General features: G+C 45.5%; 1 protein-coding gene across 3 annotated transcripts in view; it reads left to right on the plus strand.

The window, feature by feature from the left end:
• LOC138481164 (rho GTPase-activating protein 6-like) overlaps positions 1-25,336 on the plus strand; it is a 2,140,333-nt gene that overhangs the window by 1,371,686 nt on the left and 743,311 nt on the right. The window lies entirely within an intron of this gene.

A 25,336-nucleotide genomic window follows, 5' to 3' on the forward strand; every position in this document is an offset into this window, starting at 1 on the left:
TCCAGAGATCCAGACTTCAAATCCATCAATCTCCAAAGACCAGAACTTTACTTCAGAACTTAAAGCAAGGGCCTAAACCCACAAACTGAGAACTCTTCTCAGCAGGCCTCAGCAACCTTAAAATCATTTGCAAACTCTTCCACAGCCGGGCGAGCTGTTTGAATTCTTTTACCAAGAACAATTGCCAGAGACCAGACCAGAGATCCAGAGTGACCCAGACCGCTGTGAGCAGAACCAGAGAGCTGACCCAGATCACTGTGAAGTGCCAGACCAGAACCGGAGTCCAGTCCAAAACCTGACCAGATCCGTGGCGAGGCCTATTTCAAATTTATATTGCGAGTACCTAGCAGAACTGTGCAGAACCAATCTCTTAGTTAAAATAATCTAATCCAAACTACTTTAACCTAAGTAGAACAGCCTCCTAGAAATCGTGTCATCTGTCATTTGTAAAGCTGCACAACTGTCACCTGTCAATTCTGAAGCTGCAAGCTGTCACCCTTCATTTTGACTTTTACTTTAAATCCGAAAATCTACCTTTATTTAATCGTCCGTATCTCTGGAACCGTTTGGGCTAAGAACGAAATTTAACTTTCATCTGAAAGCTTAGAATCTAAGCTTTCCAAAGGACCCAACTTGCTACTCCTTATACTTTTGCCGTAATCGCGATTCACGCACTCGCGCATTTTGCCGCGATTTGGCCTGATTTCTTTACCTGTAAAAAGATAGCAGCTTTTTGCTTTCCTTTGCTAAAAATTTGTTTGTCTCTTAATAACCATTGCTAAAGTCAGCCTGAGCTCATCCCAAGTATCTCTCACTCACCCTGAACCTCCTAAAGGGAATCAAAAGCATTTTTAGCACATTTCTCACTTCATTGTCATCACATTCAAAGCATTTTGGGCCTGTGTTTCAAACTTCTACCTGTTTCCTCTAAGCTTGCTGGGGGGGAACTGAATTTCGTATTGTATTTGGTTGCATTCCTGAGAACTGTGTGCTCCTCTTTCCATCTCCTTCCATTTCTTACATTGCATAGGGGAGGGGGGTGAATTGCCAGAGAAAAAGTGATTATCTTCTCTTTTGCTAAAATCATATCAAGTATTTCTGTACTGCATTTTATTCCCCATTGCTTTTCCCTTGAAATCATAAAAGTATGTTTGCTACTTTATCCATCCTACACCCACTCCTCATTGATTATAAAGAAGTGTGCTAGTGTCATATTACCCATTGTTGATTAACATTATATTTATAAGGGCGATATCGATTATTAATTTATTATAAAAGCGTGGTAACTATATTTTGTTTTATTTCTCAAACCTTTTTAAACTTGCAAAACAGAACTACTTCTTGGCTCGGTGGGGTCAGGGGGATTCTAAGAGAGGGGTGTTATATAGGGGTAGTCATCCAGAACTCATGAACTGGACATAAAGATATATCAATAAGGGTTTCCATTCAGTATCCCAGACTAGGCATTGACTTGGCTGTAGTGTTGGATTGAATCCTCTTACAAGTGATTCTTATGCCCACCATCAGATATGCCCTTTCCACCAGGGGGTGTTGCTAGGTCTGGAAAAGATCTGGGGCTATGCTAATGTCGCGACTCGGGGCTAACCAGCCTTTTGGTTGTTGCCCCTGAGCTTCTATCCCGGGCTGCAACCAAAAGACCTGGTGCTATACCCTCCACCCCCACCCCAGCAACGCCTCTGCTGTACACAGATTCTTCCCTTGAAGATTGGGAATGCAATGGGAGAAAAAGTGCAGAAAATGCGCAATCAAAATGTATAATGTTTAGATTTGTGTAAGAACAAAAAATCAGAAAATTTGACCCTCTGTGCGAGAAGACTTCCCGCTGCATTTAAATGCCCAGCTGTTTACATTGTTAGTATTAGTAAGCATTATTGTTAGTAATAATATGGTGGACTGTTTTACTTTGAATGTATAGTCCTCTAAGCGAATGGAGGCACTGGTAATGTATTTGCTGAGGATCACACAGTTGTCAATGGGTACGGAGATGGAGAGGAGTTTGGATTAGAAACCATTTCCCCTAATTCAATTTAGGTGCCAGAGCAAATGTCTCCCTTGGCCTATGCAAAAAATGTATACTTCAAGCACACATCTGGGAAAAGCACTTATGATGAAACCCAATATCGGGCCCATGATTTCAGAAGGGACTTTAACGCAGAACGGAAAATGCTGAAATAAAATTGAAGTGGCTTTCAACTTGCAGGAATGCTGAGCTGCCAGCAGATGAGCAAAGATATATTTCAGTTTACTTTAGCTAAAGAAAGGTCGACGCTCTTGTGGCTGGGAACAGCTGTTCCCAGGGAGTGCTGGGACAGCCGACGCACCGCTGCATAACCAGCAAATCGCGCCGGGTAGGAACATGTTGTATTCACCGACTCAGTAATGACCTCTGATGGCAAACGCTTCAATGAACTTCAAAACACTCTGGCACTGCCAACATGACGGGGGCCGGGGACACTGGCACCTCCCCATAACAGCCACCTAGATATCATTACAATGCCTCTGTCATTGTAGAGAACCATTTGTCAGAATTGCTGCACCCACGTGGACTGGCGGGTACCAATGGGTTGAGGCCATGCATTAAATTAAGAAATTACCCAAATTGGTCGTTTCCAATTGACCGTATGGATTTGGAAACCTCCAATTTGGGTAATCGCTACCAATTATGGGGAGCAGGGGTGTCCCCCTCTCCCCATGTTTGGTACTAAGGGCTTTTGGGGCTAGCAGGGGTGTCCCCTGCTTCTGGAGGTGGGGGATGGGGGCGAAAAAAATAAAAGCGGACCCCGCGGTGCTCGATCCAACCCACGGAGGAGTGACGGCTCCGACGCTGCAAGGTAAGTATGGGGGTGGGTGGGATCCTTGAGTTTCGGCAGATTTGGCTGCAGCAAAATTGGCTTTGGGGCAAAACCGTATACAACCCAAATGAACAGATCTGTAGTATTCCGTCACAGCTGTGGTGTTCCAGAGGCTAGGGAAAGCCACCAGATGTGTGATGCAGCCCCCTCTTGTAGGTGGTAGACAGTAATGCCCAGAGCTCGACTAGTTTCCTCTCAGGAACCCCATCACATACCCTGCAGTCAACCATTCGTCCGTAGCAAGCCCACCAGAAATGCACGCCGTGATGAATGAGGGAAGGGCACTGTGCCGCCACAATAAGAGCGTAGCTGAGAACGTCCACCTCAGGAAACATCCAGCTACTTTCCCAGGCTCTGTCCGAATCGGGTTGTCAAGTAGGATTCTTTTCCAAGTGGAATGGCCTCTAGGGAACTCTGGAGATTTCCTTGTATGCCTCTGTACCCTTGCCTCTTTTTGTGTGATCTTTCAAATTTTCCCTCTAGGAAAAGGGTTGGGCTTGCTGAAAATGTGTAATATAGGGCCACTTTGAACATTATTTCCAGGGCCTCTTTTGGTTCCCAGTCCACCGCTGAGTGCACTTCCTGGGCGCAGGTGCTGGAGTGGGTGGTGGAATGAGGAGGAACACAGAATGTGCGTGCACTGTGCACGATCATTAGACTTTGGTGCTAATATCGCACTTACCGTTATTAAGACAACAAAGGAAACCTCAACTCGGGCGTCTGTCTCTGTCCCGAATGTAATAATGTTTTATTGTTTAAGTCTTTAGCACCCTCATCTTGACTTCTCGTGTGCTGATGTCGTTTCTACCCTGCACGGACGGCCTATCCTGCCATTAAGGGCACTGCCACCGGATCAAGGGAATCTTGCTTCCATGTGGTCCTCGTCAGAAAGGGTCACTTCCAGCTAGCTCTTCACTTGCTCGTCGTCCACACTGGGCAACCAGGACACATTCTTCTTTTAACTGGCGCTCACATGCAAAACTATGCACCGACCCTTTGCCATCCCTCGCTTTCTAAAGGATAACCATACACTGGAGGTTGCTGCGAGGCACGCTTGGATGCACAACTACTGTTGTTCGGCTTCTGTAGGTTCGGCGTGGCCATTTCTTGTTTCCGGCTCGCCAAATGACCACATTTACTAAAAGAAATGCACAATGGCTGCGGGTAATATATAGAGGGCGCTGAAGTCGTGCGCCTTGTGCGCGGCCGCCTCTTTAGCTCCTTGGCAACAGCTGAAACGCGCACGCCGCTGCCGACGTCAGGCGCCCCCAGGGTCTGCTGACAGAAACATTCCACTATCTAGCCGTAATTGGCTTTTAATACACACGTCTAGTTAGAAGCGGGGTTGAATGACGCTAACGCGTTCAGCACGCAGTACAATACCAGCCTCTTATTTGTGCCGCCCGCTCGTTATTCTCCACCTTGTTGCCGATATGTTTCCGGCGATCGATGCCTCTCGGCGCAGCTGCCAAGAACTGCGCAAACCAATCCCTTAAGAACGTACTGTTCGATTGCTCCTCGGAGCCCATCCTTGGCTTGAAGTTCTTTTGCGAGACACAAATTGCAACAATTCTGTGATACTTGGGACAAAGGGAGGCATGACCACGGCTTCCTCTACTTGGAGCAGTGGTATTCAAACGTTTTCATACCCACCCCTCTACCTTGAGTAATATTGTTTCTGGGCCCCCCACCTAGGGGTTCCCAGAGGATGTCCAGGGGAGGCCCCAGGCGCTTCAAAAATATACTTTCTACTGCTTATATACTCTATTACAATCACCGACCTCAATCCTTTTTTACATTTTGAAAAAAGTAATCTTAATATCGAATCTGGGCCCCCCTGGACAACCTTCAGCCCCCCCCCGTTTGAAAACCACTGATTTAGGGGGACCAGATTTTCAAGACAAAAAACTGGGACGGGGAACAACATAAAAGGACTATTCCCCCCTCACAGCCCATCCCTGCACCCTTCACCCCAAAACCCCCAACCTCCCTTCATCCCACAGTATTTCAAGCACTGTTCACAGGCCATGTAGTTCATTTACCAACTGATCTCTGTGGCGCAATCGGTTAATGCAGTGTGCCTGGTAGCACTAATGTTTGGGTTTGGGACAGGGTTTTTAAATAAAAAAGACTTCTGGTCACCCTCCCTCTACTGTAATATTCAGGTAAGCTTCAGAAGTCCCAGGCATGGCTTCAGACCGCTCATGAAGTAGGTGCTGGCTGTGAACTAAGCCACAAACTGGCAGTTTGGCAGCCAAGCGTGCCAATGTCTGATCGTTCAGACAGTCCAAGGAAGAGTGAGCAGATGTTGGTACCGAGATCTCACGCGGGCACGCTACGCTTCTCTCCAACAGCAATGGCGTTGCTTTGGTAAGTGCAATTATTCCGACACTCCTGAATGGAACGAAGACCTTCAACCCATGGATTTTGGCATCATCTGATCTGGAATGTCTGGTTATGCCTAGTGACAGGCTCGGCAAGGCTTGCCCCACATCTCCCGTTCATTCCATTTATTATACTCCTTTCATATTATGTTATCCCGTCTCTTCTGGAGCACTAGTGCCACGCCACCACCAATGCAGCATTCTGGCACTGAAGCAAGCTTTGGGGACTGGAGGAATTTCTTATGTAGTTTTTAAAAAAAAAAAGTGTGTTTTAGCTGTTTTGAGTTTTTACAGTCCTCTATCCTTCTTTAGTGAGGGGCAGTTTGTTGCAGCGGCCGCAGAGAACGCTCGGGGAAGGCATAGACCTTGCATGCCTCTGGCGATGTGGTAGCACTGCGCACGCCGCTGGTGCGCTTTCTTCCTCTTCACCATCTGGCCCAGGGGTGGGCGAAATTACTGCAGAATTTGCGACTATCATTTCCTGAGGTGATCTGTGCCATGCGGCCTGGGATGTTTGCTTCCTTTCGGTCAGCCGGCTCTGGCTACCGGGCGAACCGTATCCCCTCAGGCTGTGCCCTGGTTCGGGATGCTTCAAAAACATGATCTGAGCTGGGATGTCACTTCACCGGGCCACCTGCACTACGCAGCCCAGACTTTTGGTTCTTCCCGGCATGTCTGGCTTGGGCCGTTGCCTCTCAGGTTGCACTTATGTTTCGTGGTTGCCCCGCACATGTGGCCCCATGCCAGGGCGTTCACCTGGGCCGCACCTCACGCATTCCTGAGGGCTTCGGGTTCATGCTGGGCAGCAGCTGGCATAAGAATCCTAGACAGCCACCTCCTAGATGCTGTGGGGGTTGGGCTGCTCAAGGCTGCACCCCCGCTCCCCCCCCCCCAGGGAGCACTGGGGCTGGGGGGGTGGAGGGGCTGGGGGGTGGAAGCATTACTTATGTAATGAGTATGTAACCACGCACCAGGACCACATTTTAAGGGTTCATTTAGTTCCCTGGGTTCATTTAGTTCCCTGTGATGTAAACTGGGCTCGCCTATGAAATGCATTATTTAGTTTGTCACGCATGCTGCCAGTTAGAGCTTTCCTTGTGCCTTACACTACAGGTGCCATATTTCATGATAAACCAAACATGTCTGTACTTTATGACCACAGAACCACTTGCTGGCAGCGTGGTTTAATTCTTTTTAATTGGGATCTATGTGATAAGACATTTGGGACATTTTCCCTAAAGGTTTTGAGCATATGGGCTTTTACTGGGTCTCCGTCAATTTATCTAAAACATTACAGGGTGGTACATTTCACCACGGACAATAAGGCAGAAAAAACACTGAAAACATTAAATATATAAAGGGCAGTGGGGGTAAGGGGTTAAAATGGGTCGAACGAGGGGTTGGGGTGGCGTTATAAGGGTGGAAAAGCAGAGGGATTGGGGGAGACCCCGCAAATAAAAGAATTAATAAATTTCAGTGTTTTGGCCGTGATGAAATGTACCACTCTGTAATGTCCGTCTGTAAAATCACATATAACCCTTTTACTGGTCCATTTCGAGGAAGATTCTGTTTTCTGTATCTGGCAGCATGGGACAGGACAGAAAGGCGGTGACCGTGGACTGCATATTTAAAGAATCGAAGCGGCTGTCAAGGCAGCACAAGATGTTTGCCAGTTTAAGATTATCTGGCTGATCCTTTAGTGACCAGTTAGTTGGTGAGAGTAGACCACTCACAGCAGGTGTTGGAGGCAGAATTAACCCCCGCCGCCACCCAATCCCACACCCACGAAAAATGGCGCACTCCAAAAGCCAAGTCATAAAGCAAGGGAATCCTCTTCAAATATATGAATGGAAGCATGGCTATCTCTCAGCCCACCCCTTGCATCTTCTACCCCCACTTCTGAAAAAAGCTTTGAGGGTGAGATGGGGGAGAGATCTGGCTGAACTGGTTTGACAGAGTCCCATGATTAAGGCCTTCACCGTCAGCCTTTAACCAATCCCTCAATCTGGGATTTAGGGACAGATCTCCTGACCTTAATTAGCTCAATTTCTTCCATCAAAATACAAAGCCTTGGGTGAAGGGGAGTGGCAAGGGAAGGGACAACGAAACTCGCAGAAGCTCCAAGACCTCTGAACTCCTTTTGAGGTGAAGGATCAATCCAGAAACCCCCTGTAGATCCAACTGTAGTATGTGGGGTAGGATTGTCATGGCTGCCCACACCCTGGTGTCTGCTCTTGAGATCCTGGTCAAGTGCCACCAAGACCCCTGTTGATAGACCAGAGCCACTGTCAGTAGACTCATCAGGGTCCTGGCAACCTTGGAGAAGGGAAACCACCATTATTAAACACTCCAAGTATAATGGGACAGATTGGGTGTTGCAGACATGCATAGGGACAGCCCCTAAGCAGTGTTCCTACATGGCACCTGCCCACATTGGTGGGTCCAGTCTTGACATATTTGTTTTACTGTGGTATGGCATTTGTACTGGGCATTGAGACTGGAGACAACCTAATGAGTGTCCCTAGGTGGCACCGGCCCAAATTGGTGGTCTGGATTAAACCTATTTATTTGCTGTGGCATGGCTTTTTTGTTGTTGCTGGGCATCTTCCTCTTCAGGTGAAGGTGAAGGCAGCATGATGAGTTTTCCTATGCAGTACTGGCACACATTGCACACATTGGTGGGTCCAGTCTGGACAATTCTTCACTGTGGGATTGTATTTTTTGGTTATTTTATTGGAAATCCAGGATGAAGGCAGCAGGAGTGTTCCTACATGATGGTGGCCCACATTTGATGGTCCAGTCTGGACAGGGTTATTTACTGTGGCATGGCATTTTATTATGGTAAATCCAATAGGAGTAGGATCTTATATGGGAATGCTGGTTTATATTGGTGCAGACTCCATAGACATTTAGGAGCACAGCCAGCAAGAACATGTTTTTATACTGGCATGTATTCTGGGCAAAGGCATCATGAAAAGGAGTTGGAAAATGCTCCTGTGCATTTTGTGACTTGGGCTTTTAAATGTGTTGCACTACAAAAAGCATTGCAAACTTTATCTTTGTACCCACATTATCACAAAGTATGCTGAAAATGCATGCTTTTTACACAATATTTTCAAAATGTTCTCATAACATCCCTGAGCCCCTCTTGGTTGGTTTGGGCTCCGTTGCTACGCTTGGTCGCTCTGCATATCCAGGGACACATTTACACGCCTGGAGCATAGTTGAACTTGAAGCCACTGGCCTCATTGTCACCCTCTTGGTTGTGTAAGGGAGCAAGATTAAGACTGTGAGAAACCGTAAGGTGTCTTGCCCGCTAGTCCCCAGGGATCTGTCATCCAGGTGGCCAGGACACGGCCATTGCTTTTGGATCCAGTTCCTGGGGGTGGACCAGTGCACGAGGATCACCTGGGTGAAGGGTGTTGTGGGACACCGGATGGTGAGACATGGTATCCCCTTCCTTATAACACCTTTACCCCATACTATCAAGTAGAATATTTAGGAACTCTATCCCCGCCCCTTTACAACACAACCACTTTCTCAGAAATCCCACTATGAAAGGAAACAGACTTGCACCTGAATCATATACCTGACATGTCCCAATACAACGGTCAGGCTAGCTCAGGCAATTATTGCGCATCACACACACCTGATTTCCATTAAGCTTTCCCACATGGATAAAAGGTGTAGCATGAGAGCACACTCCGAGCAAGGCAAAGCACATGAGTAAGCAGCAGTTCCAAGATTGCAGTTTAATCAGAGGAGAAATACTGCAAAACAGAAGGGGTTCGCAAGGAGGCAAGTTCCCTTGTCTTTTCCGACAAAGAGTCGTTGCTTTCATGAGCCCTTGAGATTGGAAAGCCTAAAAACAGGCTGAAGAATTCTGCACTGTCTGAGATGCCCGGGGCCCTTCTGCATCAAGAATCGAGGCAGGGAGAAACACCATCCACTGTGGTACTGTCCTTGCCTCCAAGAACAAAGCAGCATCAATAAAATCAACACAACCGGTGAGTTGGGGAAACCAATTCAAGACCGGTCTGTTTTGAAGCCAAGGTTGCAAGCGACAACGTAGTATGGCGAGCACTGAACCAAGCATTGTTTGAAATACGTGTGATTAAAAAAACACTAGTAAAGTTAACTGCTGATGAGTGGTTGAACTTTGAAACAAAGATACAATACCTTTTGACAGAGTGGTCCGGTACTGCGTGTGCTCAATCGAAGGTCTCTGTAAGGTATCCAGCTGAAAAGTGAGAGTTGTAGAGAATTGTGGATCGAATGGGCCTGCGACGGATCAAGCAAAATCCTGCGCACAATCAAAAGTCTTCGATGTTGATGCAGTAAATAGAGTTTGTGGCATAGTTGGTCCGAGCCCGGCAGAGGGGATCAATGAAAGTGGGTTTGAGCCCGGTGGAAGGGGACCTGGGGGGAGAAGAAAATCACCAGAGAATTTGTATGTGTGAAATCCTAAGAAGAAAGGAACTTTTTGATGTTTGTCGTATTGGATCAGGCCCTCTGGAAAAAAGAGACTTTGGCACAGAAGGCCATGATATTGAAGTTTTGAACTGCACCTTCAAGCTAGAGAAGCCAGTGACTGCTAAGCTTGAGTGTGCCGCCTTGACCCGCGCTGAACACATGGGTAAGGGAAGCCAAGACTTGAATGTCCTGACCTTTCTTGAAAACTTTTTGTTTGCTTAACATTGTTTCCCACACTATTTGTAAGGATTGGCAATAGGTTTGAGTATAGGACCTTTTTTATTTTGACAAGACACCACTAGGACTGCGTTATTATTTGATGGTCCTAGCTTGCTCCCATCTTTAGATTTAGGTTTAGATGGATTTTTTTCAAACCCAATTGAAGTTCAGTGAAACCATTGAACTGTGATCCTTTGTATCTGTTTTACTGTTTGATACCATCCTTGCACTCTGACACAGTGGCATCTTGAGTGTGGATTACAGATTTTTATTTTGCATAAAAGAAAACTGGTTGGAGAAGTCCTATCTGTCCCTAATTCTAAGAGGGGTTTCTTTGCCTCAACAAAACTAAGGAACCTCAGGATGTTAAAACATGAATCATCCTCTATCCGGTGTCCAATCTTTACACTGACCCTTACACACTAAACTTAATATAATGTGTACATGGGGTTTTCTGAAACTAAACACTTGTAACAAAATTAACAACATAAAGTTCTAAGCTGCAGCAAAACCGAAGAATAGATTTCCTCTAGTGGTCCAGATGTCACTTTTTTAAAGTTCCAGTTGTGTTCAAGGGGGGGGTGCTATTCCCCTGAATTTACTTCACTTGAGAGTACATAATTCTCTTGAAAACACACACTTATCTTGATTCGTTTGTTCATTGGGGAATGCCTTTCCCTTGAACCTTCTTGATGCACAAACAACTCTTGTTTTCACAACAACATTAGAGGTGTATTGACCACCTGGACTTTCTGTCTTTCGCCTTTTCCTGGTGTACTCTCCTGCCAGAGTATTGTAACTTTATAACTTCGCTTTAGAAATAGGTATGGCTGCTCCCTTTTCCAATATACGACAATTTCAGATTGGGATTTCAATCCCTTGTTTCTCTTACTCTTCTTGCCCCTGGTTTACTCACCTTCCAGGGAGTTACAATGTTCCATCTTGGGTGCGGTCCCAGATTCACAAATTGCTGGTTCACAATCCTTTCCACCTTTCATTCACTCTGTTGTATCCAGAAAACAATCAATTTCATATGCTGGATCAAGACCCTTTCTTAACAATGTCTGCATCAGTTTTACTTCGCTTGCTTTGGCTCTTAACAATGTCCATATCAGTTTCACTCTCCTTCCTTGGACTCTTAAAAATATTTGTATTGGTATCGGCTGTACCATTTTTACTTGCTAGTAACCATGTTTGTATTGGTATCAACTGTTTCAATTCCCTCTCTTGGGCTCTCTTGCACTGTGTATCGTATGCAGAATTCACCCAGAAGGGCCCCGGTAACCCGTTTACTCTCCCCGGGCTTACCGATCTCCTGTGGTTACTTCAGTGTTCCTCGCGTTTCACCCACAGCTTCGGCCTGTTCGTTAACTGTGAATTCTGCAAGCTGCTCTGCTTCCACCGTCCCTTTGTCAGAGTGCAGCAGTTCCAGCTGCCATTGACGGACGTGGCAAACTTCTCCCGGTTCTCTTCTCTGCATGCTCTTTCTCCTCTACAGTGTTCCACAGTCTGCCCCTTATCGACCTCCCGAACAGCGTCCAAACAAGTTAGCCACCCCTGCAGCCTCTGCCTGCTTATCTCTCGCTGTTCACCTGTGTGCATTTTTAAATGTCCTGGTCTTATTTTGCATTCTCCAACGACTAGAACGCAGCATTGGTTTACCGCACTTGGTCATCCCATTACTCCAGCCCTCTCCTCATCTCAGTACTTGAAATGGGGTAGAGAGACAAACCTTGTTGGTTAGAATAACGTGGTAATTCACCATCCACATTACAATAGACCATACACCGAGATATATCTGAATGGTTGGTTGTATTCAATATCTTTCTGCCTCTCTGGAGTTGGTCCTCCCCTATGGGGTGCTCCTGCAGATGTCCACCCCCGGGGTCAGTCGGGTGGCTTCTGCCGTTCCCTGGCCATAGGAGAAGCTTCCCTCCAGGGAATCGGTGACGAGGCTGTCCGATTCATCACAGATGAATTAATGACTTCTTACTGTGTAATCACATCTTTTATAAGACCTCACCATACAGTGGTGGAATTTCCTTAGTGTATGTGTTAAGTGGCTGAACACTGGCTTGACATCCCAGCACTCTTGCTGTTTACATAAAGACGCTTTCGAGCAACAAAGCATTCCAGGGGACACAGTACTAGACCATGTACTGTGATGAATCTGAGGATGTCGTCCCTTCTTCCCTAGGGGGATAATTTTCTAATGCGGCCAGGGGGGCGGTGCGTCCACAGTACAATGGTACCATTGGGGATGGTGCACTGAGGGAGGATCCCATGGCGAGGGAACCCCTCTATGGGATTGGGGACAATCCTCACCAGAGAGCACGGTATGACCCTGCTTCAATATACTTAACCCCTTCTTCAAGCCTAAAACCCACTTGCCCATCTAGACAGAGCCGATTGTGTTTTGTTGCCAAGCCAGCCAACCCAACAGACATGACCAGACCGAAAGACCAGAAAGTACAAACTGTTGTACATATAGTTTTGAAACTGGTACTGTGAAGATGATCACCGCAAGTCCAGGGATCACTCGAGAGAAGCAAAGTGAATAGTCTAGCTTCTCCACGCAAGTGGCCCAAACCAGTACAGCAATCCCATGTGGAGTTTAAAAAACAGATCAGCTGGGACACAAAGAAGAGAACGGTCCTCTGAGGAGGAGGAACTGGAGCCATGCACAGGAACAGCTGACGTGAGCCAGAGGGAAAGCCGTAACCGGAGGAACAGGATAACAAGAATGTGGTCCGAAAGGCGAGAACTACTCGGGCTCCCACTGAGTGAATCCTCTAAGTGCCCCAGGCCCTGACAAAGTGTGAGAGTGACAGACCCTGCTGAAAATCAGAACACTGCTGGAGCCTCGGAGTAATGTAGGTGTCTGGGAACCACCAATACCTGCGAGAAGGAAGGAAACGGGTATGTTGGTTTCCTGAAGAGGTGCTGCAGGTCCAGGGAAGCAACTCGGTGAACGTAGAAGCCTGAAACGGAGGGTCTGGGACCCTGAAACAAACGAGAAAGAGTTGTATACTTGGTAGCAGAGTGAACTAAGCGTATACAAAAAACTTTTTAATGTGAGGAAAAATCATCTGTGTACAGTTTTAATGTTGGGGGATAGATTTTGAGAAATGATTGACAGCCTTTTTAGTTTCGTACTTCCTAACATTTTCACTAATTTTCTTTGAGGTAGGGAAACGCCTCTTCTATTTAGGGAGAGAGGAATTTGGCAACCCTTTTCTTATTTAATAAAGGTATATACCCAAAAACATGCCACCATTATATCCAAGCCCTACCTCTGCTCCCTTACAGTGCATACACTCAACAAACCTCAGGAAAGTTGACAAACATTCCTAAAGCATGGCTTGGAAAATGTTTACCAGAAACCACTATAATGAGCTTTGCAACATTATCTGTCACAAATGGCTTTAAAGAACATGCCATCTCCCATAGATGCTTCAAGGACTTTTATTAAAATATTGCTGGATGCTTAGGGCTGTCCCTTACTCTCTTGTCTTGAAAATTCTGTTTGGTCCCTAACCCAGGTCCTTACACCCTAGGTTAGTATCTAGAGCTTATTGAGCCCTACTGTTCTGACTTTGCTATAATGAGGGCCTAAATGCAATCTGCGTCTCTTATCTAATCTCCCCCAGACTTCCTAGACTAGACCTACTCTTTCTTAGTAGTTTGTAGCTAAAGGGGTTCTAGGGTTGTGTCGTTCAGAAACTATGTGACTGTCATTCCTCTCACACCCTGAAGCTCCTCTCCCTGTCTCTGAATGCTGCTCTCATAGCGCTGCTCTCCTGCTTCCAACTCTACCCCGTGTCTCTTGTTCTCTACACGTCTTCCTATTCTGTCCCTGTGGTGTTTCTCTCGCCTCCTACTACCCGCCTCCACTGTTGCTACACCCTCATCCACACTACTACTCCATCCACATTGACCTTATGATCAGTAGCCCTCCTTTCATTCACTGTCATCCTCCATTCACTCCGTACACTCTCTAACACTCACATTCACCTTGCAGACACACTCCGAACACAATTCCACATGCTCTCACCAACCAATACCTGCCCTTTTATTCAATGTGCGTCCACACTGCTGGTTTCTTGCTCTGCCATCTCCTCTTCCTCTGACCTCAACTGAACGACCTTCACCTTGCGGTTTCCCGTTGGCCCTCTTAGCCCCCCCTCCTGTCCCCCATTGCCCATTGGATTACCGACCTTGGCATATCTGGCCCTGTCTTCTCCACCCAGGAGGTGTTTCAAACATGAAGTAACAAATAGCAAGCTAAAGTGTCCCAAGTTCGTGTTAGGAGACCTAGGTGTGGCTCCGCTTAAGATGTCTCGTCATTTTATTTTGTATAAAATAACCACTTAAGGATTTTTGGACATTATACATATATATGAATAAGTAATCAGCAACATATAAACGTTTTCATAAATACATTGCATTAAATAAAACGGAACATTTTACTGCCAGACTCCCTAGTTCTCTCACATGGGAAGATGGACAAGGCATTGAACACAACTAAAGTTACATTTAAGTCAACCTGTTAACCATTTGCAGTGTCTAAGATGTCTTTGATAGAGCACCACATTTTTAGTCGTGTGGTACAAGATCCCAAAGTCATTTCCCATGTATAACATTTCTCGGCTCCATTCAAGGCTATTGCTGTTGGTGCAATAGCCTATTGCCCTTAGTTTATTATTTGTAGAGCGCACCTAACCTTGAGGTATCTGGGCACTTGAGCATAGTTGAAAAGTTACAGCTACATAAAAATAGACAGTTGAACAAATGGTCTGTTGACCCGGGTTACACATTGGTCAATGAACTAACATCAGGAATAAATACAAAAAGGGCAGTAGTAGCTGAAGAACAATTCGCAACTGGCCATAGAGGTAGATGATGGTCACCAGAATGCCCTTCTCGTTTGATTCAGAATCGTGATCAAACTAACACATTCAACCATTTGATGTTTAGTTGTTTCAGGCATCCTTCTACCACATAAACTGCATGCTCTCATTCTACTGTCCAAGCCCAGCCGAGCTCCCACAATCAATTTCTAAGGTGTTGACCAAGTTAAATTTAAGACGCAAGTATGCAGACACTATCTAATTATTCAGAAAATGAGTTAAAGTAAGGATGGGTATGTCGCTTGAACCACTGTTAGATACTCTCCCCTAATGTAATTTTAGTAGCTAAATCCATCTCCATTTTGCCGATCCGTTGCATAAATAATGGTCTTGAAAACACATCTGTATTGTTGAAAAGTAATGCGAGTGTGATCAATTGCATATTTTTGACACATTGAACTGGCTTCGGCAACCAATTGCCTCAGATTAGACACCAAAGCCACTAGTGTTGATATTAATTGCATTTAAGATCATATTCATAGGGGAATGATCAGGGCAATTCACTGGTTTGCAAAAGAGGCTCATACACTGTAATTTATTTTGTCATATGATAACCGTGAAGCTCAACTCGAAATTTAAATGGCTCATCCGATCGGCTCCTGGTGCATTTTGCTAGTGTCTTTAAGCACAGTCCGTCAGTTTACTTTAATTTGGTCAAGGGTTTGTGTCCCCATATTTTCACACCATATAAGGGCACTGGTGGAATTCTGGCCTTCTAAACCTGAATAACTGAATCCTAGGAGTAACCACTATGATTCAGGGCAAAGTTACAAATTGCCCCCAATTGCTGTTGCACTTTGGTCTCGAGTTTACCCAACTAGGGTTGCCAAGACAAGTTATCCTCTCATGCACTTCTAGATAATCCTATTTAGTAACGGTTTCCAGTGAGTTGTTCAATTGCCCAGGTATATCCGCTTCTAGTTTGGCGGGTATTTGTGTTAAACATGAATCTTTGTTTTGTTTGCATTGATAGTCGAACCGTTGTTGGAGTACTGGTTCAATTTTGTTAAGCTGATGTTGAAGAAGTAAAATTGGATCATCTGTGTAGCCAAGCCACTGCAGTTCATGGGTGGATGGGTGGATGGGCTTCATTAGTAACCAAGTTGTCCAGAAGATGTAACACTGTGGGGGCAAGTATGCACCCTTGCTTAACAGCTACATAAGTCGGCATGAACTTGGTAACCTCCCTGTTGATTGATGATCTAACTTTAACCCGAGTGTTAGTTTGGAGAGCAAAACACATTTTTGATGGAACCAAGGTCTGCCCCATTTGATCATCTTTTGCCACAAGATCTCGCTGAACCGTGTCTAAAGCGGAACTGAAACCTACATATGCTACATAAACTGCATGCTGCAGCACTCGCCAAGAACATTCCACAGTAGACACTAATGCCATCAGATTCACATACATTCCTGACCCTTTGCAAAAATCTGTTTGATTAATGGGGATTCTTTTATTGTCTAGGGCACAGGTGTTGAACTCTTTCTAGGAGTGTCATTCAGTGACAAGTACTTGTTGAAGTGGCTATGGCACAGCGATTCGGTTATTGTGTGTGCTGTGTAAGTGTGCTAACCTCTCCCTTTGTCCCTTTTTATTTCTCTTTCTCTCCTCCCCTAACATCCATGGTACTTTGATGGGTTGTAATCCTGCTGGTGCCCTCTTCGACAGTTCTGTGGTCGGTCTTCTGGCTCTAGGAAAGAAAATGCAACTTGCCCAGCATTTTCTGAAGGAAGCGTGGTGTGATCCATGTTAGTCCTGCACATATATAAGCAGGCTAGTGGGCAGGGGATGGGAATTGGGTCTCTTTGAACTGCCACCATCCTCCTATGGGGGTGAGACCATCTCTGGCCTCCACCTGTCGGAGTACTGAGCTTGCCACACATAATTCTATACATTGGTGCTCATGGTGACATTGCCACATGTCCCAGTACCTATCATGACTTCAGCATTCGCTCCCCTGCTTCACACTCGCAGCTTCGCATTTCTGCTCCAGCAAACATGTTAAAGGGATCTACCATGAGGTTTTACCGCTCGTGGAATCTTGGCGATATTTCTACTGCCCTTCTGGTGATGGAATTCCAAATCCCGCCTGCCCAAATTCATTTAAATCACTTGCTCCTCCTTCGTGGATGCATGACCAAACCAAGTCAACGGGTACACGAGTGCTACAGCAGTGTGACAACTGCTATAGCTCTTGTTTGCCGTTGACTGTCCAAGGAGACCAGCAATGGGTTGGTTCTTGCCAAAAGAAGCAGGCAGATTTTCGCCAGTGGCTTTACTTGAGAGGTTTGGTCATGCACAGAAGGGCAGTTGCAATGTCGTTAGGAACATCCTCTGAAGCTGATCCAATGAGTGAAGTTTAAAGGGGTCATTGCAATATTGCATGTTAGACCAGCAGTCGTTCAGATTTCGGGCACGCCTGTGTCTGCTTGTTTTCATTCATGGAGCATTGTTGAGGTTTATAATAATGTGATCTAGGGTATTCATAACAGACCAGGACCTCTGAAAAGCTTGCAGGGCTGGTCGACAGGAAATCGTTGTGCTAGGGGTGCCTGACGTTTTAACTTTGCCTGCATGAGGGCTACTGGCTTTATTTAACAATGGGGAGAGTTCATGGCTGAAGCTCAGTTAATTCAAAGGCCAGTAGGATTGAGGTGGAATCCTATGTCAAGCGTTCGTTATGTAGTCTGACATTTCCTAAATGAATACCATTTGGTCAGGTGGGGGAAAACGCACAACGCAGATCTACAGTGAGAGATCAGTTGCCAAAATGTTTGGTTTGCTGTAATACAGCACCAAATAAGATGTGCTGTTAAGTTCCTTTGTAGATGGGCACGTTCAGATTCCCTTTTCATACACTTTGCAGTTTTGCACAAATAAGGGAATGGTTCTGCCTATTTTAATGCACAGCCTGAATTCAGAAACTGGATGCCCACTAAAATGTGCAGAAAGCAAACCCATTCCCCTGTGCCTCTATGCGCATGCGTTGGGGGAAGTGCAGTGCATGACAGGGCAATTTCTGTCCCATTCATGCATTTTATTTTTAGGTGTAGAGCAGTAGTGGCATGAACCGCTGTTGTTGCACAGAAATAGTGAATGCAGATTTCTTTGTATCTTTGTACACATTTCACAAGAACCGGCCCATTAAGGTGCTGCCATGGTGAAATGCGCTCTCGGCATCCATGTGGGTGCAGGACACACGTACGTGTTCCAGACACTATTGTATGCAAGTGGGCTGGCACCGCTGCCCTACGGAAAGGTGTGGGCTAGATTTGGAAATATAATGACCTGCACAGTTCTCAAAGTAATGCTAAAAAAAGCATCCTCTGCACATTTTTTATTTGTAATACTTGTAAATCTGGCAATTTCCCTTTTAAAATAAACAATTGTCCACTGTAATTAGTTTATTTTAGTTTCTATATAAAGTGACAGCCAGGTGGAAGCCATTGGTCAATCAGACACTTTGCTTTCTTTGAGCATCCCTGACAGGCGCGATTCCGACCTATTCCATTAACTTTATACTTTCATTGCTTTGAAAATGTACTGGCAGGAAAATGTATGCCGTGCTTGTGAGCTTATGGCTCTTGGTGCATATGGAATGGATGGGATTACACTAGAGTAATTCTGAGTCCAAATAACCGAGCCACCTCAGGAAGATGGCAAAGTACTGTTTTATTAACAATGATCTAAAATGGGTAGGTTACGACGGACGCTCAGTCTCCACAAAATATAATTCTTATACTAAATAATGCGTCAGTGACGTCATACTACGTGGCAATAGTGAAAAACATATCCAGGATCTGGATTGTTTAAGGGAAACCTCTAGTATGTTTTCATAGGAGCTAGGATTGTTATTGGCTGTCCAGTATCAGGTAGTGGACAACTTATGCCCACCTCTAAAAACATTTAATTTCAGAAACATTGGGTACACACTTTAGGTACACAGTTTCTCATTGGTTTTCAAACGATAAGGCCCTTCGTTATATGGACTAATATAATTGGTTGGCACGTGTGTGCCATCTAGGCCCACACCTAGGTACAAGGAGATGTCATGAAACTACCTCACCACCCAATTAGCCCAGCATCTCATCACCCATGCCTTCTGCAATTACATTTTCTTTGTATTTGGCCTTGCAGGTTATCCTTATCTTTGAGAATGCATGTAAGTGAGGGCACTTGCTATTGTGTCTGGAACTCCGAGTTCAAACTCTATTTCTATTCTTGGCTCACGTGACGGGAGACCACAATTTGGTCAATTATGCAGCCTTTAAATGCTCTAAATGAATTAGTTTGGCATCCTTTGTGTGCTTTCTTGCACCTTAACATGAGAAGGTTCATCCTCCGCACACTCGGCCTTCTTCAGAAGAGATAGCTGACCTCTCCTTCTAGAATATTGACTTTAGGCCAGGCACTCTTGCAGCCTCGCCATGCAGCTCCATGAGCCTATTATTCTTGCTGCGGACATGGTTTTCCATTGGTGTTTCATGGGTTCTGGTTTACTTAATTCATGATGCCAATGTCCAGTTTTTATACAATGGTGGCTTCACCTGCTTCTATTCCATACTTGTAGCCAGATTCTATGATGACTTTACCTACCTTGCGTTTCAGCATCTGTACGTTTATTGAACGGTTGTTTTCTGCAACACTTCGTGCACGTGTAATCTTCTTCTTTTACACTAGAGTTCACTTGAACCTTTACTTCATCATTAGTTTCTTCAAGATCTATACTTCATTTTCAAACAGTATCTCGGGATGTTGTGCATTCTTTTTATGTCACTAGCTCCTCGTCTTTGCTCTTTCTCCTATTCCTTCAGGTAGTTCTCCTGCAGGTTGTTGTCACTTCGGGGGTACATTCAATAAGGTTCTCTTTATGGGTATCTTCTTCCAAACACTCGCTGCGGTGTTGACACAACGGCTGGCGTCAAACACTGCATGGTCTCATGTCTCCAATACAGTGGAACTAGGGGGGGGGGGATCTCCTGTAGATGTACAGAGCTGCTCTTCTACACTTGCAACTCTGTGTGTGTATGTTTGTGCGTCATGAGAACAATCCATTCAGTTATTTTAAACTGGAGTAGAAGTTGAGCTCCTTGGCCCTCGTGCATCATGCACTCTCATTTACACATCTGCCGTCCCATCTTTTCCTTGGAAACTACACAATCTGATAAATCATCCAAGCACCTAGAACTCTACCCAGACAGTGATTTCTGTTGGAAGAGTCCTGTAAACACAATGCACACAAGCGCTTTTCTATCTGCATCTCCTGCTATATGGTGCTCGTCCTTTTATCTTGACCAGCTCCACCTTTATTACCTATAATGCTGGATGCGACCCAGGCCTTCTGCAGAGGCTTTTTAAAAAAAAAAAAAAATTTATATCCACAGAAAATGTCAGGGCCAGTTGTTACTGGCATAAAAAGCACCCACATTTTATGAACGTTTCGTGTAAGGACTTACTTGTCAAATGCTGCTGTTTTTAAAGTGCACGCTTGAAAATACAGCGTCCTACCAGCAATTTCGAAAAAGAGTTTGCATATCCAATAATCGACCCAGTTCACTGACTTTTGTCTTCTCTAGGCCTCGCCATCTTCAGGAAGAGGTGGCAGGCACTTTTTACTCCATGCACTAACTCTCCCCTTTTAATCAAACGGTGGTAGTTGGTCTATTGCTCGACCAACAAGTGCTCGAATTTTGCATGTTTTTTTTTTTCTTTCCCGAATGCTACCGCCAGAATGTAGATGGTGCGTTGGGGTCCAGCAATATTGATACAGTTGAGTGGGTGGGATAAAGGTAGTAGTGGGTAATACATGTGAGAAACAAAACGAGCAAAAATAAGTGACCATTTTTTGTTTTTGAGCAATAGACCTGCTTCCCAAATTGATCTCCATTCACCTTTTTGTTTAACAAGACTGCTATTCACCTAACATGGTCGCCCTTCTGAGTGCTGCTGTATGAGAGCAGATCATGCCTAGAGAGGATTCAGTTCGTAGTGTGAACTATTACGCACATGCTCGCCTTGTTCTTTGCTGCATGAACGCACACTTTATGCCATCTCTGCTTACAACAAATTCTGTACTTGACTCTCGACCTCTGTCACCTTGTAACCACCTTCCTTCTATGGTACCTGTCACCTAATGTACACCTACCTTGTACTTAGTGTCCTGAAACCTCCGGGTCCAGCCGCTACCAACAAATAGAATTTAAAAAAAATAAACGCTAACCTTATATTATGTCCCTGCTGTGCAAATTATTCCATTTGCATTCACTTTTCCTAGAACTTCTGTTGCTAATAACCTTTTGATGCACTTGACCAATATAGATTACATTTTCCAAGAAAGATGTTTGCTAAGGGACCCTCCCAACTGGAAATATTGGGGACAATTTTGTTACAGCCCGAAAGTTATTAACAAACACAAAAGCTGTTTTCAGCCTTCTCCCTTTTCATTTTCCCTTCGAGAAAAATAACAAAAAACCTGAGGAGATTGAGATGAAGAGATCATTAAGAGAGGAGGTGGGAAGAAGTAGTGTGCCAATCACAAGGAAGGGAGAGTGGACTAGCAGTCCAGAGGGGTGGAGAAGATCGTAATTATCAAAGAGATCGAGACTATAAAAGAAAGGGGCGGGGGTGAATGGGTGAGGAGAAGAAATTGCAGAATGTCAAGGAATAAAGGGCCAGTGATGAGCAAAGATGGTAGGAGGCAGGGGCGTTGCTAGGGGGGGGGGGGCTAAGAGGGCTATAGCCCCTCATCTTTTGGTTGTAGCCCTTGATAGAATCTCAGGAGCTACAGCCAAAAGACTAGCTAGCCCCCAGTCCCAACAGTTCCGACATCAGCTTAGCCCCGGGTCTTTTCCAGACCTAGCAACTCCCCTGGTAGGAGGAGCTGGTGAGAGAAATTGCAACAGAAAGTGGGCTTGTTAGGAAGGTGACTGGTCTCCTGCTTACTGCAGCAGAGTTGAGCTTTATAACACTTGGGGCCACTCTAATCGGGAAATCTATCTCCCTGTCGGATGACTGTTCCACATCATAATGACCCAAGACATCGGGTTGTTATTTCTCAGAGCTGAAAGTGACGTTTTGACACAAGTCTCAAAAGACAAGTGTCCAAGAAAGAAATATGGGGCACTTGAAACCTCAAAGGTTTGTGGGACTTAAATTCCCCACAGGGAAGTTGTATCCTCGTAGACCCTGCAACCCCTAGTTCTCCATTTGTCAATAAAATGTCTTGAATCTTATTAATTGGATTTTAGTTGTCTGTTAATCCTGCAGCAAGTGGCAGTTGTCAATACTAATTTTCCTTACTGAGAGGTTATTATAACTTCACCTGTTGACTTTCATTGAATTTAGCCCTGTGGCATTGATCAGGGAGGGCGGGGGTGGGATGTGTGTGTGTCTGTCTCAGATTGCCATCTAGCAAGTGGATGGAAGCCCTGGCTTTTTTTAGAATTTTCATTGAATGAATAAAATTATATGGATAATGCCATCTCGGGGAAGGGAAATCTGTTAATCTCTTGCAACCAAGTCATTGCAGCACAGGGGCTGCATTTAAGATTTGCATCTTTGTTCCCAAAATAACATAACTCAGAGTTACTATCCAGATGGCAATTTTAAACTTTAAATGTAAGCCATAGCTGAGTTTAAGGTATGGTGGCTAGTATGGCTAGTATCTCTCCTAATTATTGCAGCCACATCAAATTGGTATCCCGCATCTCACCCTGTAAACTCCACTTAGGAGTGGAAGGATTGTGTATCCTACCCCCCCCCCCCCCCCCCCGCCAGGCTACCTCTGCAGCTCCAAGCTCGCTGTAGATTTGATCCATTGTGAGATGGGGTAACCGCTCTCTCCAGCAAGCCAGCCTCCCTGCAAGAGGTGGCCTGAGAAACTGGAGTCAAAGGGCACACCCATTCCAAAAATACTGGCATCACACCAGGGTGCTGCAAACCAAAATGGCATTTGATGCTATTGACAAGGGAAGGGGGCAGAGTTAGTGTAGACAGATGGAGTCAGCCTAGTATGAGGAAGATTCCACCATCTTTTTTTCTCTCCTTCGTTCCTGTCCCCTCCACTTTCTTAAGCACAAAACACTTTGGCTGTGATTTCAGAAGCCAAATACCACTCAAGCACATGGATTGTAACCCACAAAGGAGGATTACTTTCGTCCAAACACCTGTGGACCTTTGCCTTTAAAAAAAAGGCATCACCTACGCCTTCTGATGATTCACTTTGGAACAAACGCCTATTGAAGAATTAATTGGATCTCTGTTGGGTGATTTGACTTTCCAAACGCCATCTGCTGGAGGTGGCCGTGACAAGTGCTGCTCCTTAACCATCCCCAGAGCACACGGGTGGTGATCCACCAGTGTGCTGGAGCAAGTCTTACCTCTCTGCCAGCCACACTGGTACCCAGGACCTCTCTGCATGAAAGGACAGCTGCAGGTGTGTGCCAGCCTCCCTTGTTTTAGGATCCTTGAGAACAAGGACTATTCTCATCATTGAGAACGGGGACTATTCTTATCCTTGAGTCACTAGATTGGGGCTTACAGCCTGAGAGCCATGGCAGCCAAACTCCCTGTATTTTCCCTGTAGAATGGCTGTGATTCGAGACATTCAAAACTGTTGAAACCATCCAGAGCTGCCTTTGGCACTCGACCGCTATTTTAGCAGCTCTTCTGCACTCTTGTACCATTCACTGGTGCCCCGCACTAGCCGAGCGCATCTGTTCCTCAGCTCATTGTTGCACCTGCTGCCTCTGAACTGCTTTTTGAACCACCAGCATCTTTGTTACCAGCCTTTGACAGTCAACCAGACCCTGGAGGGCCCATTGAACCGTGACCTTCGAACCCAACACCAGAGCCACCCGGCTGAAACTGTATTTAGTCACCGGCATCTTCATTGTAGAACCAGATCCTAGTGGCCCTCGCAATCTGCACTTCGCTGAACACCACTTCAAGCCACCTTTCGAACTGCCAGCATCTTCATTGTCCATCTTTATCGCCAATCGAACTGACCCTGTTGCACTCATCGAACCATGACCCTCGACACATCAGACTGCCCACCTTGAACTGGCCAACCAGTCCCCAGCATCTTGGCAGTTGAGCCAACAGTTGACTGACCCTGGTGGCCCTCATGATGTGCACTTCCCCGGACCACAACAGAACTTCAGCATGACTGTGGCTTGACACATGTGACCCCCCCCCCACCCCCCCCCCCGGGGCACCCCAACCGGTACATTCAAGCCTGTTTCGAACCGCATGAACAGTACAGAGAAGCCTGGTTTGACGACATTGAACTGTCAACCATTGCAAAAGGTATTATTGACTGATCCCTGTGTCCTTGTTTGGGCACGAGACTAGTAAGGTTACTTTAATCCCTTTTGCACAGCAGACAAGAACATATCATTTTTTTTAAATCATTGCAGTTTTTAATTGCCTTTTTACCCCTAATGCATTACCCAGATTAGTGCACCTTGCTATCTTTCCATATTCCGTGTTCTTTCCTCCGGGTGGGTTTTGTGTATTGTACATTTATTTTTTCTATTTAGCTATTTTATTTGTAGATGGTTTGGTTAAACATTTTCTTTTTATAGAACCTCGATTGGACATTTCCTTTATTTTGACTGTTCTGCTTTGCTATTTAGGTTGATACTGAATCGCATTTTAAGGGCACCTGGCATACAGGCATAGCAGGTTGATGACAGAATGTGTCTGGTCTAATTAATGAGGACTGATGGCAACGTGGACAGTCGCTTGCAAGCAGCGGGGGAGGGGGGGTGTTGGTTACGGTATTCCAATTATGGAGGAAGACGCAGGGTTTCTTGTGCACTTGTCGAGGATGCACTCAATTGAGAAATGGTTTGGCCCAGTCATCTCTTTGCTGTTGATAACACTGGGATACATGTGAACCACCCCACTGCACCCATCGGAAATACAACCAATGCACAGGATAACGTGCAGGAAGGGGGAGGGGCTGAAGAGCTGTAGAGACGGCTCCATCCAGAGGACCAAGCCTAGTCAGTGGCCAGCAAGTGAAGGGAGCGGTTGGAGAAGGAGTTCTTCTATGAGGCATTTTGCAAGATCTTTGTAAAGTAAAACGCATGATGCGTGCAGACCCGTACAACAAGGCATCCATTTACAGCGCTAGCCTCCAACTACCCACTATGTTAAGTAGGCCGGAATTTTGAAATGGCCATTCCACTAGGTCGAGCCAGACACCCATTCATTCCTTGCTGCTCTTTAACGAGCGATAACAGTGTCTGCAAAGTGTCCCCTCCCCTCCGGAAGCGGACGACAAATGTAAACAAATCCAACCTTAACTGTGAAACTGCTCAAGAATACGCTCTAGTGTTATTTTACCCCAGGGCAGAGAGATGCGTAATGTCTCCCTTAGCAGCGCGCGCCAATTTGCTTCAGTAATGGCCGCCTCTAAGAGTTCCAGGGCCTCCTTTATTTTAATTTGAACCACTGCACGTTAAATGAGAT

Source organism: Ambystoma mexicanum, chromosome 5p (genome assembly GCF_040938575.1).
Source record: "Ambystoma mexicanum isolate Mex_15411 chromosome 5p, UKY_AmexF1_1, whole genome shotgun sequence".
In the NCBI taxonomy this organism is placed as follows: domain Eukaryota; kingdom Metazoa; phylum Chordata; class Amphibia; order Caudata; family Ambystomatidae; genus Ambystoma; species Ambystoma mexicanum.